At 40.9% G+C, this 17,137-nt stretch overlaps 21 non-coding genes across 21 annotated transcripts; all 21 read left to right on the plus strand.

The window, feature by feature from the left end:
* The first annotated feature begins 34 nt into the window (after positions 1 to 34).
* Positions 35 to 108, plus strand: TRNAT-AGU (transfer RNA threonine (anticodon AGU)). The gene has a single exon. It is a non-coding gene; the product is annotated as a tRNA-Thr (tRNA).
* A 214-nt stretch (positions 109 to 322) lies between these two features.
* TRNAT-AGU (transfer RNA threonine (anticodon AGU)) lies at positions 323 to 396 on the plus strand. Its single transcript has one exon. It is a non-coding gene; the product is annotated as a tRNA-Thr (tRNA).
* A 503-nt stretch (positions 397 to 899) lies between these two features.
* Positions 900 to 973, plus strand: TRNAT-AGU (transfer RNA threonine (anticodon AGU)). The gene has a single exon. It is a non-coding gene; the product is annotated as a tRNA-Thr (tRNA).
* A 641-nt stretch (positions 974 to 1,614) lies between these two features.
* On the plus strand, positions 1,615 to 1,688 carry TRNAT-AGU (transfer RNA threonine (anticodon AGU)). Its single transcript has one exon. It is a non-coding gene; the product is annotated as a tRNA-Thr (tRNA).
* A 70-nt stretch (positions 1,689 to 1,758) lies between these two features.
* On the plus strand, positions 1,759 to 1,832 carry TRNAT-AGU (transfer RNA threonine (anticodon AGU)). Its single transcript has one exon. It is a non-coding gene; the product is annotated as a tRNA-Thr (tRNA).
* Positions 1,833 to 2,617: 785 nt separating this feature from the next.
* On the plus strand, positions 2,618 to 2,691 carry TRNAT-AGU (transfer RNA threonine (anticodon AGU)). Its single transcript has one exon. It is a non-coding gene; the product is annotated as a tRNA-Thr (tRNA).
* Positions 2,692 to 2,905: 214 nt separating this feature from the next.
* On the plus strand, positions 2,906 to 2,979 carry TRNAP-AGG (transfer RNA proline (anticodon AGG)). The gene has a single exon. It is a non-coding gene; the product is annotated as a tRNA-Pro (tRNA).
* A 70-nt stretch (positions 2,980 to 3,049) lies between these two features.
* TRNAT-AGU (transfer RNA threonine (anticodon AGU)) lies at positions 3,050 to 3,123 on the plus strand. Its single transcript has one exon. It is a non-coding gene; the product is annotated as a tRNA-Thr (tRNA).
* A 214-nt stretch (positions 3,124 to 3,337) lies between these two features.
* Positions 3,338 to 3,411, plus strand: TRNAT-AGU (transfer RNA threonine (anticodon AGU)). The gene has a single exon. It is a non-coding gene; the product is annotated as a tRNA-Thr (tRNA).
* Positions 3,412 to 3,764: 353 nt separating this feature from the next.
* TRNAT-AGU (transfer RNA threonine (anticodon AGU)) lies at positions 3,765 to 3,838 on the plus strand. Its single transcript has one exon. It is a non-coding gene; the product is annotated as a tRNA-Thr (tRNA).
* Positions 3,839 to 4,052: 214 nt separating this feature from the next.
* TRNAP-AGG (transfer RNA proline (anticodon AGG)) lies at positions 4,053 to 4,126 on the plus strand. Its single transcript has one exon. It is a non-coding gene; the product is annotated as a tRNA-Pro (tRNA).
* A 70-nt stretch (positions 4,127 to 4,196) lies between these two features.
* Positions 4,197 to 4,270, plus strand: TRNAT-AGU (transfer RNA threonine (anticodon AGU)). Its single transcript has one exon. It is a non-coding gene; the product is annotated as a tRNA-Thr (tRNA).
* Positions 4,271 to 5,626: 1,356 nt separating this feature from the next.
* Positions 5,627 to 5,700, plus strand: TRNAT-AGU (transfer RNA threonine (anticodon AGU)). The gene has a single exon. It is a non-coding gene; the product is annotated as a tRNA-Thr (tRNA).
* Positions 5,701 to 6,197: 497 nt separating this feature from the next.
* Positions 6,198 to 6,271, plus strand: TRNAT-AGU (transfer RNA threonine (anticodon AGU)). Its single transcript has one exon. It is a non-coding gene; the product is annotated as a tRNA-Thr (tRNA).
* A 70-nt stretch (positions 6,272 to 6,341) lies between these two features.
* Positions 6,342 to 6,415, plus strand: TRNAT-AGU (transfer RNA threonine (anticodon AGU)). Its single transcript has one exon. It is a non-coding gene; the product is annotated as a tRNA-Thr (tRNA).
* Positions 6,416 to 6,485: 70 nt separating this feature from the next.
* On the plus strand, positions 6,486 to 6,559 carry TRNAS-AGA (transfer RNA serine (anticodon AGA)). Its single transcript has one exon. It is a non-coding gene; the product is annotated as a tRNA-Ser (tRNA).
* A 357-nt stretch (positions 6,560 to 6,916) lies between these two features.
* On the plus strand, positions 6,917 to 6,990 carry TRNAT-AGU (transfer RNA threonine (anticodon AGU)). The gene has a single exon. It is a non-coding gene; the product is annotated as a tRNA-Thr (tRNA).
* A 357-nt stretch (positions 6,991 to 7,347) lies between these two features.
* Positions 7,348 to 7,421, plus strand: TRNAT-AGU (transfer RNA threonine (anticodon AGU)). Its single transcript has one exon. It is a non-coding gene; the product is annotated as a tRNA-Thr (tRNA).
* Positions 7,422 to 7,635: 214 nt separating this feature from the next.
* On the plus strand, positions 7,636 to 7,709 carry TRNAT-AGU (transfer RNA threonine (anticodon AGU)). The gene has a single exon. It is a non-coding gene; the product is annotated as a tRNA-Thr (tRNA).
* Positions 7,710 to 7,779: 70 nt separating this feature from the next.
* TRNAT-AGU (transfer RNA threonine (anticodon AGU)) lies at positions 7,780 to 7,853 on the plus strand. The gene has a single exon. It is a non-coding gene; the product is annotated as a tRNA-Thr (tRNA).
* A 70-nt stretch (positions 7,854 to 7,923) lies between these two features.
* TRNAT-AGU (transfer RNA threonine (anticodon AGU)) lies at positions 7,924 to 7,997 on the plus strand. Its single transcript has one exon. It is a non-coding gene; the product is annotated as a tRNA-Thr (tRNA).
* The last annotated feature ends 9,140 nt before the right edge of the window (positions 7,998 to 17,137 follow it).

Here is a 17,137-nt window from a genome sequence, read left to right on the forward strand (position 1 = left end):
TTTGTCAAATCAGTGATTCAACCGGGTGAGCCGTGGCGCCGTGGCTTAGTTGGTTAAAGCGCCTGTCTAGTAAACAGGAGATCCTGAGCTCGAATCTCGGCGGAGCCTACGCGCTAATGTTTTATTTTATCTTTGATCGCCATTTTTGTCAAATCAGTGATTCACCTGTGTGAGCCGTGGCGACGTGGCTTAGTTGGTTAAAGCGCCTGTCTAGTAAACAGGAGATCCTGAGTTCGAATCTCGACGGAGCCTACGGGTTAATGTTTTATTTTATCTTTGCTCGCCATTTTTGTCAAATCAGTGATTCAACCCTGTGTGCCGTGGCGCCGTGGCTTAGTTGGTTAAAGCGCCTGTCTAGTAAACAGGAGATCCTGAGTTCGAATCTCGGCGGAGCCTACGGGTTAATGTTTTTTTTTTATCTTTGCTCGCCATTTTTGTCAAATCAGTGATTCAACTGTGTTAGCCGTGGCGCCGTGGCTTAGTTGGTTAAAGCGCCTGTCTAGTAAACAGGAGCTCCTGAGATCGAATCTCGGCGGAGCCTACGGGTTAATGTTTTATTTTATCTTTGCACGCCATTTTTGTCAAATCAGTGATTCAATCGTGTGAGCCGTGGCGACGTGGCTTAGTTGGTTAAAGCGCCTGTCTAGTAAACAGGAGATCCTGCGTTCGAATCTCGGCGGAGCCTACGGGTTAATGTTTTATTTTATCTTTGCTCGCCATTTTGGTCAAATCAGTGTTTCAACTGTGTGAGCCGTGGCGCCGTGGCTTAGTTGGTTAAAGCGCCTGTCTAATAAACAGGAGATCCTGAGTTCGAATCTCGGCGGAGCCTACGGGTTAATGTTTTATTTTATCTTTGCTCGCCATTTTTGTCAAATCAGTGATTCAACCGGGTGAGCCGTGGTGCCGTGGCTTAGTTGGTTAAAGCGCCTGTCTAGTAAACAGGAGATCCTGAGTTCGAATCTCGGCGGAGCCTACGGGTTAATGTTTTATTTTATCTTTGCTCGCCATTTTTGTCAAATCAGTGATTCAACCGTGTGAGCCGTTGTGCCGTGACTTAAATGGTTAAAGCGCCTGTCTAGTAAACAGAAGATCCTGAGTTCGAATCTCGGCGGAGCCTACGGGTTAATGTTTTATTTTATCTTTGCTCGCCATTTTTGTCAAATCAGTGATTCAACTGTGTGAGCCGTGGCGACGTGCCTTAGTTGGTTAAAGCGCCTGTCTAGTAAACAGGAGATCCTGAGCTCGTATCTCGGCGGGGCCTACGGGTTAATGTTTTATTTTATCTTTGCTCGCCATTTTTGTCAAATCAGTGATTCAACAATGTGAGCCGTGGTGCCGTGGCTTAAATGGTTAAAACGCCTGTCTAGTAAACAGGAGATCCTGAGCTCGAATCTCGGCGGAGCCTACGGGTTAATGTTTTATTTTATCTTTGCTCGCCATTTTTGTCAAATCAGTGATTCAACCGTACGAGCCGTGGCGCCGTTGTTGGTTAAAGCGCCTGTCTAGTAAACAGGAGATCTTGAGTTCGAATCTCGGCGTAGCCTACGGGTTAATGTTTTATTTTATCTTTGCTCGCCATTTTGGTCAAATCAGTGATTTAACCGTGTGAGCCGTGGCGCCGTGGCTTAGTTGGTTAAAGCGCCTGTCTAGTAAACAGGAAATCCTGAGTTCGAATCTCGGCGGAGCCTACGGGTTAATGTTTTATTTTATCTTTGCTCGCCATTTTTGTCAAATCAGTGTTTCAACTGTGTGCGCCGTGGCGCCGTGGCTTAGTTGGTTAAAGCGCCTGTCTAGTAAACAGGAGATCCTGAGTTCGAATCTCGGCGGAGCCTACGCGTTAATGTTTTATTTTATCTTTGATCGCAATTTTTGTCAAATCAGTGATTCAACTGTGTGAGCCGTGGCGACGTGGCTTAGTTGGTTAAAGCGCCTGTCTAGTAAACAGGAGATCCTGAGCTCGAATCTCGGCGGAGCCTACGGGTTAATGTTTTATTTTATCTTTGCTCGCCATTTTTGTCAAATCAGTGATTCAACCGTACGAGCCGTGGCGCCGTTGTTGGTTAAAGCGCCTGTCTAGTAAACAGGAGGTCCTGAGTTCGAATCTCGGCGGAGCCTACGGGTTAATGTTTTATTTTATCTTTGCTCGCCATTTTTGTCAAATCAGTGATTCAACCGTGTGAGCCGTGGTGCCGTGGCTTAAATGGTTAAAGCGCCTGTCTAGTAAACAGGAGATCCTGAGTTCGAATCTCGGCGGAGCCTACCGGTTAATGTTTTATTTTATCTTTGCTCGCCATTTTTGTCAAATCAGTGATTCAACCGTGTGAGCCGTGGCGACGTGGCTTAGTTGGTTAAAGCGCCTGTCTAGTAAACAGGAGATCCTGAGTTCGAATCTCGGAGGAGCCTACAGGTTAATGTTTTATTTTATCTTTGCACGCCATTTTTGTCAAATCAGTGATTCAATCGCGTGAGCCGTGGTGCCGTGGCTTAGTTGGTTAAAGCGCCTGTCTAGTAAACAGGAGATCCTGAGTTCGAATCTCGGAGGAGCCTACAGGTTAATTTTTTATTTTATCTTTGCACGCCATTTTTGTCAAATCAGTGATTCAATCGCGTGAGCCGTGGCGCCGTGGCTTAGTTGGTTAAAGCGCCTGTCTAGTAAACAGGAGATCCTGAGTTCGAATCTCGGAGGAGCCTACAGGTTAATGTTTTATTTTATCTTTGCACGCCATTTTTGTCAAATCAGTGATTCAATCGCGTGAGCCGTGGTGCCGTGGCTTAGTTGGTTAAAGCGCCTGTCTAGTAAACAGGAGATCCTGAGTTCGAATCTCGGAGGAGCCTACAGGTTAATGTTTTATTTTATCTTTGCACGCCATTTTTGTCAAATCAGTGATTCAATTGTGTGAGCCGTGGCGCCGTGGCTTAGTTGGTTAAAGCGCCTGTCTAGGAAACAGGAGATCCTGAGTTCGAATCTCGGAGGAGCCTACAGGTTAATGTTTTATTTTATCTTTGCACGCCATTTTTGTCAAATCAGTGATTCAATCGCGTGAGCCGTGGCGCCGTGGCTTAGTTGGTTAAAGCGCCTGTCTAGTAAACAGGAGATCCTGAGTTCGAATCTCGGCGGAGCCTACGTGTTAATGTTTTATTTTATCTTTGCTCGCCATTTTTGTCAAATCAGTGATTCAACCGTGTGAGCCGTGGTGCCGTGACTTAAATGGTTAAAGCGCCTGTTTAGTAAACAGAAGGTCCTGAGTTCGAATCTCGGCGGAGCCTACGGGTTAATGTTTTATTTTATCTTTGCTCGCCATTTTTGTCAAATCAGTGATTTAACCGTGTGAGCCGTGGCGCCGTGGCTTAGTTGGTTAAAGCGCCTGTCTAGTAAACAGGAAATCCTGAGTTCGAATCTCGGCGGAGCCTACGCGTTAATGTTTTATTTTATCTTTGATCGCCATTTTTGTCAAATCAGTGATTCAACCGTGTGAGCCGTGGCGCCGTGGCTTAGTTGGTTAACGCGCCTGTCTAGTAAACAGGAGATCCTGAGTTCGAATCTCGGCGGAGCCTACGGGTTAATGTTTTATTTTATCTTTGCTCGCCATTTTTGTCAAATCAGTGTTTCAACTGTGTGAGCCGTGGCGCCGTTGTTGGTTAAAGCGCCTGTCTAGTAAACAGGAGATCCTGAGTTCGAATCTCGGAGGAGCCTACAGATTAATTTTTTATTTTATCTTTGCACGCCATTTTTGTCAAATCAGTGATTCAATCGCGTGAGCCGTGGCGCCGTGGCTTAGTTGGTTAAAGCGCCTGTCTAGTAAACAGGAGATCCTGAGTTCGAATCTCGGAGGAGCCTACAGGTTAATGTTTTATTTTATCTTTGCACGCCATTTTTGTCAAATCAGTGATTCAATCGCGTGAGCCGTGGTGCCGTGGCTTAGTTGGTTAAAGCGCCTGTCTAGTAAACAGGAGATCCTGAGTTCGAATCTCGGAGGAGCCTACAGGTTAATGTTTTATTTTATCTTTGCACGCCATTTTTGTCAAATCAGTGATTCAATTGTGTGAGCCGTGGCGCCGTGGCTTAGTTGGTTAAAGCGCCTGTCTAGGAAACAGGAGATCCTGAGTTCGAATCTCGGAGGAGCCTACAGGTTAATGTTTTATTTTATCTTTGCACGCCATTTTTGTCAAATCAGTGATTCAATCGCGTGAGCCGTGGCGCCGTGGCTTAGTTGGTTAAAGCGCCTGTCTAGTAAACAGGAGATCCTGAGTTCGAATCTCGGCGGAGCCTACGTGTTAATGTTTTATTTTATCTTTGCTCGCCATTTTTGTCAAATCAGTGATTCAACCGTGTGAGCCGTGGTGCCGTGACTTAAATGGTTAAAGCGCCTGTTTAGTAAACAGAAGGTCCTGAGTTCGAATCTCGGCGGAGCCTACGGGTTAATGTTTTATTTTATCTTTGCTCGCCATTTTTGTCAAATCAGTGATTTAACCGTGTGAGCCGTGGCGCCGTGGCTTAGTTTGTTAAAGCGCCTGTCTAGTAAACAGGAAATCCTGAGTTCGAATCTCGGCGGAGCCTACGCGTTAATGTTTTATTTTATCTTTGATCGCCATTTTTGTCAAATCAGTGATTCAACCGTGTGAGCCGTGGCGCCGTGGCTTAGTTGGTTAACGCGCCTGTCTAGTAAACAGGAGATCCTGAGTTCGAATCTCGGCGGAGCCTACGGGTTAATGTTTTATTTTATCTTTGCTCGCCATTTTTGTCAAATCAGTGTTTCAACTGTGTAAGCCGTGGCGCCGTTGTTGGTTAAAGCGCCTGTCTAGTAAACAGGAGATCCTGAGTTCGAATCTCGGCGGAGCCTACGGGTTAATGTTTTATTTTATCTTTGCTCGCCATTTTTGTCAAATCAGTGATTCAACCGTGTGAGCCGTGGTGCCGTGGCTTAGTTGGTTAAAGCGCCTGTCTAATAAACAGGAGATCCTGAGTTCGAATCTCGGCGGAGCCTACGGGTTAATGTTTTATTTTATCTTTGCTCGCCATTTTTGTCAAATCAGTGATTCAACCGTGTGAGCCGTGGTGCCGTGACTTAAATGGTTAAAGCGCCTGTTTAGTAAACAGAAGATCCTGAGTTCGAATCTCGGCGGAGCCTACGGGTTAATGTTTTATTTTATCTTTGCTCGCCATTTTGGTCAAATCAGTGATTTAACCGTGTGAGCCGTGGCGCCGTGGCTTAGTTGGTTAAAGCGCCTGTCTAGTAAACAGGAAATCCTGAGGTCGAATCTCGGCGGAGCCTATGCGTTAATGTTTTATTTTATCTTTGATCGCCATTTTTGTCAAATCAGTGATTCAACCGTGTGAGCCGTGGCGCCGTGGCTTAGTTGGTTAACGCGCCTGTCTAGTAAACAGGAGATCCTGAGTTCGAATCTCGGCGGAGCCTACGGGTTAATGTTTTATTTTATCTTTGCTCGCCATTTTTGTCAAATCAGTGTTTCAACTGTGTGAGCCGTGGCGCCGTTGTTGGTTAAAGCGCCTGTCTAATAAACAGGAGATCCTGAGTTCGAATCTCGGCGGAGCCTACGGGTTAATGTTTTATTTTATCTTTGCTCGCCATTTTTGTCAAACCAGTGATTCAACCGTGTGAGCCGTGGTGCCGTGGCTTAGTTGGTTAAAGCGCCTGTCTAGTAAACAGGAGATCCTGAGTTCGAATCTCGGCGGAGCCTACGGGTTGATGTTTTATTTTATCTTGGCTCGCCATTTTTGTCAAATCAGTGATTCAACCGTGTGAGCCGTGGCGCCGTTGTTGGTTAAAGCGCCTGTCTAGTAAACAGGAGATCTTGAGTTCGAATCTCGGCGGAGCCTACGGGTTAATGTTTTATTTTATCTTTGCTCGCCATTTTTGTCAAATCAGTGATTCAACCATGTGAGCCGTGGTGCCGTGGCTTAAATGGTTAAAGCGCCTGTCTAGTGAACAGGAGATCCTGAGTTCGAATCTCGGCGGAGCCTACGGGTTAATGTTTTATTTTATCTTTGCTCGCCATTTTTGTCAAATCAGTGATTCAACCGTGTGAGCCGTGGCGACGTGGCTTAGTTGGTTAAAGCGCCTGTCTAGTAAACAGGAGATCCTGAGCTCGAATCTCGGCGTAGCCTACGGGTTAATGTTTTATTTTATCTTTGCTCGCCATTTTTGTCAAATCAGTGATTTAACCGTGTGAGCCGTGGCGCCGTGGCTTAGTTGGTTAAAGCGCCTGTCTAGTAAACAGGAAATCCTGAGTTCGAATCTCGGCGGAGCCTACGGGTTAATGTTTTATTTTATCTTTGCTCGCCATTTTTGTCAAATCAGTGATTTAACCGTGTGAGTCGTGGCGCCGTGGCTTAGTTGGTTAAAGCGCCTGTCTAGTAAACAGGAAATCCTGAGTTCGAATCTCGGCGGAGCCTACGGGTTAATGTTTTGTTTTATCTTTGCTCGCCATTTTTGTCAAATCAGTGTTTCAACTGTGTGAGCCGTGGCGCCGTGGCTTAGTTGGTTAAAGCGCCTGTCTAGAAAACAGGAGATCCTGAGTTCGAATCTCGGCGGAGCCTAGGCGTTAATGTTTTATTTTATTTTTGTTCGCCATTTTTGTCAAATCAGTGTTTCAACTGTGTGAGCCGTGGCGCCGTGGCTTAGTTGGTTAAAGCGCCTGTCTAATAAACATGAGATCCTGAGTTCGAATCTCGGCGGAGCCTACGGGTTAATGTTTTATTTTATCTTTGCTCGCCATTTTTGTCAAATCAGTGATTCAACCGTGTGAGCGGTGGCGCCGTGGCTTAGTTGGTTAAAGCGCCTGTGTAGTAAACAGGAGATCCTGAGTTCGAATCTCGACGGAGTCTACGGGTTAATGTTTTATTTCCTCTTTGCTCGCCATTTTGTCAAATCAGGTTTTCAACCGTGAGAGCCGTGGCGCCGTGGCTTAGTTGGTTAAAGCGCCTGTCTAGTAAACAGGTGATCCTGAGTTCAAATCTCGGCGGAGCCTACGGCTTAATGTTTTATTTTATCTTTGCTCGCCATTTTTGCCAAATCAGTGATTCAACCGTGTGAACCGTGGCGCCGTGGCTTAGTAGGTTAAAGCGCCTGTCTAGTAAACATAAGATCCTGAGTTCGAATCTCGGTGGAGCTTACGGGTTAATGTTTTATTTTATCTTTGCTCGCCACTTTTGTCAAATCAGTGATTCAACCGTGTGAGCCGTGACGCCGTGGCTTAGTTGGTTAAAGCGCCTGTCTAGTAAACAGGAGATCCTGAGTTCGAATCTCGACGGAGCCTACGGATTAATGTTTTATTTCCTCTTTGCTCGCCATTTTGTCAAATCAGGTTTTCAACCGTGTGAGCCGTGGCGCCGTGGCTTAGTTGGTTAAAGCGCCTGTCTAGTAAACAGGAGATCCTGAGTTCGAATCTCGGCGGAGCCTGCGGGTTAATGTTTTATTTTATCTTTGCTCGCCATTTTGGTCAAATCAGTGATTCAACCCTGTGTGCCGTGGCGCCGTGGCGTAGTTGGTTAAAGCGCCTGTCTAGTAAACAGGAGATCCTGAGTTCGAATCTCGGCGGAGCCTGCGGGTTAATGTTTTATTTTATCTTTGCTCGCCATTTTGGTCAAATCAGTGATTCAACCGTGTGTGCCGTGGCGCCGTGGCTTAGTTGGTTAAAGCGCCTGTCTAGTAAACAGGAGATCCTGAGATCGAATCTCGGCGGAGCCTACGGGTTAATGTTTTATTTTATCTTTGCTTGCCATTTTTGTCAAATCAGATATTCAACTGCGTAAGCCGTGGCGCCGTGGCTTAGTTGGTTAAAGCGCCTGTCTAGTAAACAGGAGATCCTGAGTTCGAATCTCGGCGGAGCCTACGGGTTAATGTTTTATTTTATCTTTGCTCGTCATTTTTGTCAAATCAGTGATTCAACCGTGTGAGCCGTGGCGCCGTGGCTTAGTTGGTTAAAGCGCCTGTCTAGTAAACAGGAGATCCTGAGTTCGAATCTCGGCGGAGCCTACGGGTTAGTGTTTAATTTTATCTTTGCTCGCCATTTTTGTCAAATCAGTGATTCAACTGTGTGAGCCGTGGCGCCGTGGCTTAATTCGTTAAAGGCGGTATCACTTGGTTAATAGGTACTATTTAACAAGTTACTTTGTCCCTAGCTAGGAACGATTTTACATGGCCCACCGATGTAATATAATAATAGGGTTGGGATGCCTTAATTAGTTTTTAATTTTTATAAATTAATTATGCATTTCCGCCAAACAAAATTGCATCACGTTCAACACTTTATTTTACATAATTTGGCCCAAATGTTAAAAACAAAACACCATGAGCAGTTACTTTATTTTCCGTTGTCCCAGTTCACACTCTTTACACAGTAAAATAAATCTCATTATTACCGTATTATATTTATATACTATAATATAGCATTGAATTTTAATGATCAATTTGACATTTTTTAACGGTCAAATTACTGGCAACTAAATTGTCCAATCTTAGCCGTGTAAAATCTTACCCGAAACCAAAATACTTAGTTAATATTGCTAAGGAACTATTAGGTCAAAATATTTAACAAAATTATAGTTTTGAAGCACATCAATAAATTTTTCAAACAATGATTAACCTATATTAAAAATTAACAATTTCACTTATTCTGTAAAGATCATTGCCGAATATACTATAGGGAGCTTAATGAACGAAGGAAGTGATAGTAAAGCTTACCATTTCTTTAACTAAAATTGTATACAAAAATAGTCTAGAGCTTACGGACCCAAATATTCGGCCCTGGTAGGATAAAATCTATCAGTTCGGAGTTTCCTTCAGTGTGTGATCCGTAGGAACAGTGTAAAATGATATCGCTAGTAAGAAGTCCATGATAAAAAAAATTTACTGTCAATTTCATATATTTATTGTTTTAAGCATATTATAAGTTTAATACATTATACTATGAAAAAGTGAAATAACTTATTATTTAGCAATCGGAATATTGTTTTCAGCAGCAAAGGTATGTGTTAAATCAGAATACCTTTCGACAGCATTTATATTTATTGGTCTCCCGATGCAATCCTGAAATTATAAATTCATGTCAATTTCGCAGTCAAAATATGACATCTTATAACAATTACATTTAGTGCCACATATTTTGCAAAATGCATCCTATCGAATTTTAAGGGGAGTTTGGAGCAAATAGACTGTATCAATGCTGAAACCATTAAACTGTTGAAAGTTAAGAATTAGTGAGGATTTGAATAAAACTTAGGGACATAGAGTTGAAGATTGGTAAGAGGTTAATCGAATATTAGACTCACTTAAGTGTGTACGAAGTAAAAAAAAACTTTGGACGAAGTAATGTAGAATTTGTACTATATTACGTAACCTCGACCGTATAGTTTTCGGTAATCCTGTGCTTAATTTTAAAATAATTTTGTACTATTTCATGAGATATATCTAAATTTTGAAGTGATTTGGTTATTGTTATGGATTCTTAACTCGGATTTGATTGAATCATAACCCGCTCATTCGCTAAATGACGCTGGAGATACTCTCATTACCCGCACATTCGACAAATGGCGTCAATGATATTGCCGTAATCCGCTTTTTCGAGAAATGTAGTCGAAGTTCGTCTCAGTGCTATTTTGTTTTTCAAAATAATAAAATACCGTTCAACACGAAAATATATCTTGAAATGATTTGATCGTATCCAAGTAATTACATCAAATAATAATAATATGTTTTATAAGTTGAAATTTCAGTGATTATCCATTCAAACTATTTTATCTGATATCAGTGCTTATACAGCGCCAATATTATTTCGAATTTAAAAAATGTAACTGTCATGGCACCACTACTAAAATTAGAGGTCGGGGATGGTTACCTTCTATTCAATAGATAAAGCTCTCAAAATTATTCGTAAAATATTTTGATCCAGTAATTTATATTTCTGTATTATCCGATTATTTTTTTGATAAATTTGTAAAATTAATCGGGAAAACGCCGTTTTTTAATCTTTTTCCGAAATAATAACCGGAAAATTTCTTTGCTTACATTTTTTCCCCGAAAAAAATCAATTTAAACATGGATAATGATTAACCGTTCCCGACCTCTACCTAAAATTACGGTTGCTATGTTACACGAATTCCAAACATCTTAAATGAAAACCATCTATTAATGCAAAATAGTTTGTCAGTTTTATGTAGGTAGGCTAGGTGAGGGGTCCGTCACTTCGAGGAATCGTGTGCGATATTCCGAATCAAGGAATCTGGAATCAAGTATCTTGATTCTGTTAATATTATAAGTTCTAGCAAGATTTCGTGATTCCGCTATGAATCCTTAATATTCCGTGTTTCTATTTTGATTCCACTCATGATTCTTTGATTCTCATTTGATTCCCTGATTCTTATTTGAGCCCGTGCATCTTGTTCGATTGCGTGATTCTTGTTCGGCTCTGTGATTATTGTTCGATTCCGTGATTCTTGTTCGGTTCTGTGATGTTTGTTCGATTCCGAGATTCTTGTTGGGTTCTGTGATGCTTATTCGATTCCGTGATTCTGGTTCGGTTCCGTGATTCTTGTTCAGTTCTGTGATTCTTGTTCGATTCCGTGATTTTTGTTCGGGTCTGTGATTCTTGTTCGGTTCTGTGATGCTTGTTCGATTCCGTGATTCTTGTTGGGTTCTGTGATGCTTATTCGATTCCGTGATTCTTGTTCGGTTCCGTGATTCATATTCAGTTCTGTGATTCTTGTTTGATTGTGTGATTCTTGTTCGGTTCTGTGATTCTTGTTCGATTCCGTGATTCTTGTTCGGTTCTGTGTGAACTGAAACAAATCTAGCTGTCCGAATTTTATAGAAAAGACGGTGTGACCAGGCAAATGACCGGTTAAAAATTGTCTAGGTCAGTTTAAAACTTAAATCGAAAGCGGTCAGTCGAGGGGTCAGTGGTTCACGGGACCACTAAATTAAAGGGCTCCACTGCTGTTTGAAAAATCCAGCCCAAAAATCTAGAAGCTGGTGACTTTTCATTACCTACGTCATAATATCGTTAGAGAAATTGTAATTATTCGAAGGGTGGTTCAACTTGGTGTACGAGTACATACTATGGATCAGTTCATGTATTTCAGGGAACGGGGTCGATGGCTCGGGCTATTGTCAATGCCCCTCACTGGTTCACTATAAAAAATTTCTTATTCCCCACCCTGTAAAGGGCCTCACAATATTTTCCGTCTACTTGAGATTCAAACCTCGCCTTCCAAGTTACAAATTCGAGCCGTCCAAATTGTATTCGGTTGTAATACGCCCGAGAATACGCCGAACTAATATCGAGGCTAATACGCTCACAAGGAGACATCCCGAAGTGTAACCCACCGATTTTGTTCAAACTCGGGGGATTGGTAGACGTTCATGTATGATGAAAAATCCTAAAGGGAATTTATTCAATGGGCAACCGTTTTGCCACGGCAACGAAAAATGTTTTTGACAACAAAAATGGGAATTTTCCCATTGAAAATAACATGGGATTCTGACCTATTCCTGTGAAAAATTTAAACAAATTTCAAAATTTCGAAAATGCCAAAAAGAGAAAAAGTAAATAAAAATTGACAGTAAAAACATCAAAATTGATCAACTTTTGATCAATTTGAGGTCAAAATCCCATGTTATTTTCAATGGGAAAATTCCCATTTTTGTTGTCAAAAACATTTTTCGTTGCCATGGCAAAACGGTTGCCCATTGAATACATTCCCTTTAGGATTTTTCATGATTCATGAACTTCTACCAATCCCCCGAGTTGGAACAAAATCGGTGGGTTACACTTCGGGATGCCTCCTTGTCAGTAATACGAATACGATTCAAGTTCACACTTACGCGATACGTCTTAAATAGTTTCGAAGCTCTTCAAATCGTTTTCGACCATAAGTGTGCCCCTAGTTAAATCGCTTAAAACCGTATCAAATCACAAAAAACTGTCTTCGGGCCTTAAGTGTGAACGAGGCTTACAACTGTGATTCCTTAAATCAATTTTAGATTTCGTGATTCATCTTTGATTCCGTGATTCATCGATTCGAGTAGGATTCCAAGATTTTGAAAATTCGAACATTTTATGTTAGATTCTCAAGATTTCTGATTAGATTCTTGAGATTCGGAATTAAGGAAATCATGGCCCGAACGATATTCCTCGAAGTGACATACCCCTCGGGGCTAGGTCTATTTCACTTTCTACTTTTTAAAGTACGCTAATTAAAATCGTCGGCTGAAATCCGTTATTAAGCGAATGTACAGTAGGGATGCAACGGATAACCGGAACCAGAACCGGAACCGAGAAGAACCGAGTAAATTCTAGGAACCGGAACCGAAACCAGAACCGATAATATAAAAATTTGATAACCGTATCCGGAACCGGAACCGATATTTGTAAAAAAATGATAACCGAAATCGGATCCGGAACCGAGTTTTTCATTGTTTTAAACGGTTTTGAAACGGTTCTATAACTTTATTTACCAACATTAGCGCATGTTGAAATTTAGTAATTAAACTTCCTGATTTACTATTAGTGTTTCATATAAGCTCATCTTTATCCTATCTCAGATAACTCCATGTGGGTTTCTACGTAACTGTCAACTGACACACCCTACGTATTCTCAATTGAAAATGGGCTCGTCCTCCAAATGTTTATTTTAAAAACTGGCATAATCCGGAAATCAACGTTAGTTTTAGTTTTATTTTCTTCAGTCGGAAAACTCGACAGAATTTCACAAATGTAGCAAAGGCCACGATATCTACTGCTACTAGTGTGCCTTCCGAGCAAATATTTAGTGGGGCAATGGGCAAGCATTATTGTTGGTCCCCTTCGTAACCGACTTAGAGGAGAAACAGCAGAAAATCCAGTGGCGTAAATAACGCACCGGCAGACTCCGCAATGCGGGGGGGGCTTCCATCGAGGGGCCCTCAAATTGCCTATGGGACTGTGTACAGTCCAACCGCGCTAGACCTCGTCTAGTCTTTTCTCTTGTCAGCTCAAGTTAATGTTTTACTTGCTTCAAATATTTCTTTATGTTTCAACAGGCGCGCCCAAAACTTTATAAATACAACCACAATAACCGCCGCATAAATATCTAAACAACGTTACATAATGAAATTAACATACTGAAATTTGAAAAGTATTGAGACACGTGTTTTATAGCAGATAGTTAAACCTTGTAAATTAATAACTAAGTTGTGTTTCTGAATTTAAAGTTTTAAAGGTAAGGCTAATTCGTTTGCATAATATAGTCGCTGGCCTGGGTAGTTTTTGTCTAGAAAATCTAAAATTTCAACTAATGCATTTGCCTAAATTTCACAAATGACAATGCTTATTGAACGAAATAATATGGACTCCATTTAGAACGGTATACTCAACTGAAATCAAAACGAGTCATAGAAATCCCGTCTTTATATTTTTCAATGAAATGAGGTGGGGCGTAGGAACCAGGGGGGGGGGCATGCCCCTCCCTAGAATTTTGCTTTGAGGGGCAACTAATGTTATTGCCCCTTCAACTTTTTGTTCAGTTGAAATCTTCAAAAGCTCAAATTCTCAATTTAAAAGCATATAAAGCTTATAGAAGCTCAACTGTGTCTTTTCCCGCCAATTTACATATTAGTCAAACAGTAACACCTGCATTCGGTGAAGCTACACTCTTTTAAAAATTATCATTTTATTATTGTGGATTTATGTATCTTAAATTCATAAACGCCTATAAAGACTAAAATTCACTTCGTATGATACCTATTGCTACTGTTAATGCCTTAATGAGATTCGCGACCGATTACTCACTCTACATCGGGGGCTAAGCTCCTAGACCCCCATTTCATTTCTCTTTGCCCCCTCCAACTTCTAAAACGTTCCTACGCCCCTGAAATGAGGAACGGAAAGCAATGTCTCCCAAAAACCTTGAAAGTACATCCCCCCCCCCCCCCATCTTGAAACGATGAAACCGTGGAAATTTTCAAACAGAATATTTCATTTTTACCCTACTTTATTGAATAAACCAATAACGCGCTTACATGAGTTCCCTACGAGAGAATAATAGCAATAATTTTTTTCATTATTTTACATTAAGTCATCTAGATCGTGATTCTGGTCCTTTGTTTTTAATGATCCAGACGCTGATTGTAGAAGGTGATACATGTTAGCCCTAACTCTAGAAGGCGATAATCGCGACTCGGCCTTAATGATTATAAGGGACCCCAAAAACAGTTTCGCGGGAGGACCCCGAACCCATAGCCACGTCACTGAGAAAGCTACTATTTTTAAAATATAATTGATCAAAAACAAATTTTATATTCTAAATAAATAAATGTGGTGGATTTTATTTTTATTTATCTTTAACTTCATTTGAATTGCTTGTGTATTTAACTTTAATTAATACTAAGCACACTGGAACCGTATAGGAACTGTTTAGGAACCGGAACCGAGCGGTTGTAAATTTTGAGAACCGGAACCGAAACCGGAACCGATAAATTAAAATTTTAAGAACCGGAACCGTAACCGGAACCGATAAGGCCAAAATTTAGGAACTGGAACCGGACCCGGAACCGAGATAGGCCAAAAAAGTGGAACCGTTGCATCCCTAATGTACAGGGTTATTTAATATTTGTTCTTTTAACTTTATGATGCAAGATATACTTAACACAGTTTATGTTTACTCAAATATCTCAGACATCTTGTTTTTTTACTGAAACAGCAAGCTAGACCTCTAGGAAAATAGGTGGGAGATATGTTTTCCGTAAGTTAACATTTTTTAAATGTTTCAACAAAATCAGGATTCATCTTTGTATTTACTCTCTATTTTACTAGATTTTTCAAAAAGTTTCAGTTCCACGTTTACGGAAATCCCCATTTACAGCTGTGTGCGTTGTCAGCTTCAGATAGAATAAAACCTTTCTTTCACTTGTCCAATCTTAGCCGTGTCCAGTCTTACCCGAAACCAACGTATACCATTTTTTTTAAAATCTCTTATAACCATAATTTTAGTATTAACCAAATTATTTTATATCTTACATGAAAATCAACTATTATCTGCTGGAATGCCTATAAGAAATATGAAAAAAAGTAAATTAACCGTTATTTGGTAGGAAACCAATTTGTTCTATGAAATTTGTCTTAGAACTGATTGCAGGGGCGTAGGAACGTTCTAGAAGTTGGAGTGGGCAAAGATAAACGAAAAGTGGTCTGGAGAATGGTTTTTAATTTTAAATGGAATGTAGCTTCTCCGAATGCATGTGTACTTGTCATTACTATGTAAATTGACGGGAAAAGACTGAAATTTAAACACAGTTGAGGTTCTATAAACTGTATATGCTTTTAAAATGATAATTTGACTCTTTTGAAGATTTCAACTGACCAAAGGTTGGAGGGGGCAATAACATAAGTTGCCCCTCCCAGCAATATTCTAGGGAGGGGCATTGCCCCCCCCTGCCCCTCCCGGTTCCTACGCTCCTGACTGATTGATTCTTTTTTTACCTAAAGTAACTAGGCTTTTATTCAAGTATGGCAAATGGGGCAATACCCAAGGACCCCACGATTCTAAGAGGCCCTTAGTAGGAATGCTTAAGAAGCCATTGGGTGGGTTGTTGCGGAAAGTAAATTGCTTTGGCTATAGCCATAAGTTAATGATACCTCTAAGTAGACAAATAAGCCCTTTCAAGGTGGAATCTTTGTCCAGAAAATGTGATGTCAAATCTTGTCTCTCCGATTCCCGCGAAAATGAAAGTTTTGAAAAATATCTCGGACCCAGCGCCGCTGTGCGGTCGAGAATGAAACTATAGACTCTTAAACGCGCCTCCCCAATCGACCGCCATTACCTTACAGTCTACGGGAAGGGTGATGAAAAAACCGGTTTTCGGGGGAAGAAATATCTGTGGTAGAGGGCTTGCTCGATGGTTGTCTGTACGATAATGGCTGCGCCCAGTAAACGTTTCTAAAAAGAGTGTAGCAAAAAAACGTTCTTTGTCCTCTGCGGGGGGAACGAATTTTCTAAGGGAATACCGAATTTTTTTCTTTTGGGGAAGTTCAAGCTAGCCTTGCACCAAACGGGATTAAAGACACGTCAGATTCGGCAATTCCAAGTCTATGTTAAGGCTACTTTGATACGCAGTACGGAGAGACATAGGTCAATTTTGACAAGCATATCCGCCATAGGCAGCATAGCCATTTGTCTACTTAGAGGTATCATTAACTTATGCTATAGCTCTTAAGACGGCCCTGAAAGTAACAAGTGCATTTCTCTCAGTGGTGTTTGAATTTAGTGGCGCAATTGATCTAAGAGAAATATTTCGCTCATAGATGATAAAATATACTATTCTTTTTAGTACATTTCCAGTAAATGTTTAGTTTTGTAATCAAGTATTTCACCCAGTGTAGTCCTACTTGTGGAGCTTAAATACGTTGCTAAAATTGAAATTATATTCGACCAAAGGAGTGAAATTAACTGAATCCGTCTTTTAATACTAACTGATTTTCGGAAGACGAGAAATATCGTAAGCCTGTTGTATTGAATTTAAATCGACTTGAATTTAGACAAACTTACGGGAGATCCATTGGGTACGCTGAAAACCAAACAATTTGCGAACTGTTAAAGTATAAGGAAATGGATTAGAGTTAATAAGCCAATTAACAATAAAAAGAAAACTGTTTTATTTTTCCATCGACTTTTAAACGAAACAGTCAGGGTTCGTACAAAATTTTCGGAATTAAATTCCCTGACATTTCCAGGTTTTCCCTGACCAAATTGCAAAATTTCCCTGACCATTTTTGTAGATTTAATTATTGTTTTGAGGTAAAATCTTGAAATATATTGATTATGTTTTTTTAATTTCCCTGACTATTCCCTGACCATTGGGAATCATTATCAAATTCGTTGACTTTTCCTGACCTTTTGGAAACATTTTCAAATTCCCTGACTTTTCCAGGTTTTCCAGGTATTCCAGGTCGTGTACGAACCCTGAAACTACGAAAAATTCTCCAGTGGCAAAAAAGGCTTTGTTTGGAAATGAATGGCCTGTCTTAAGATCATCGCAGTCCATGGACACTAACAATTTTGTAAAACCTTCTAGAAACAAGGAAGGCTAGGAATATCATAAATGGGGTGCCTTATTTGGGAATTAGGTCCAGGGTGGTAAAG

The sequence above is a fragment of the Leiobunum rupestre genome, chromosome 7 (assembly GCF_980474605.1).
Source record: "Leiobunum rupestre chromosome 7, qqLeiRupe1.1.hap1, whole genome shotgun sequence".
Lineage (NCBI taxonomy): Eukaryota > Metazoa > Arthropoda > Arachnida > Opiliones > Sclerosomatidae > Leiobunum > Leiobunum rupestre.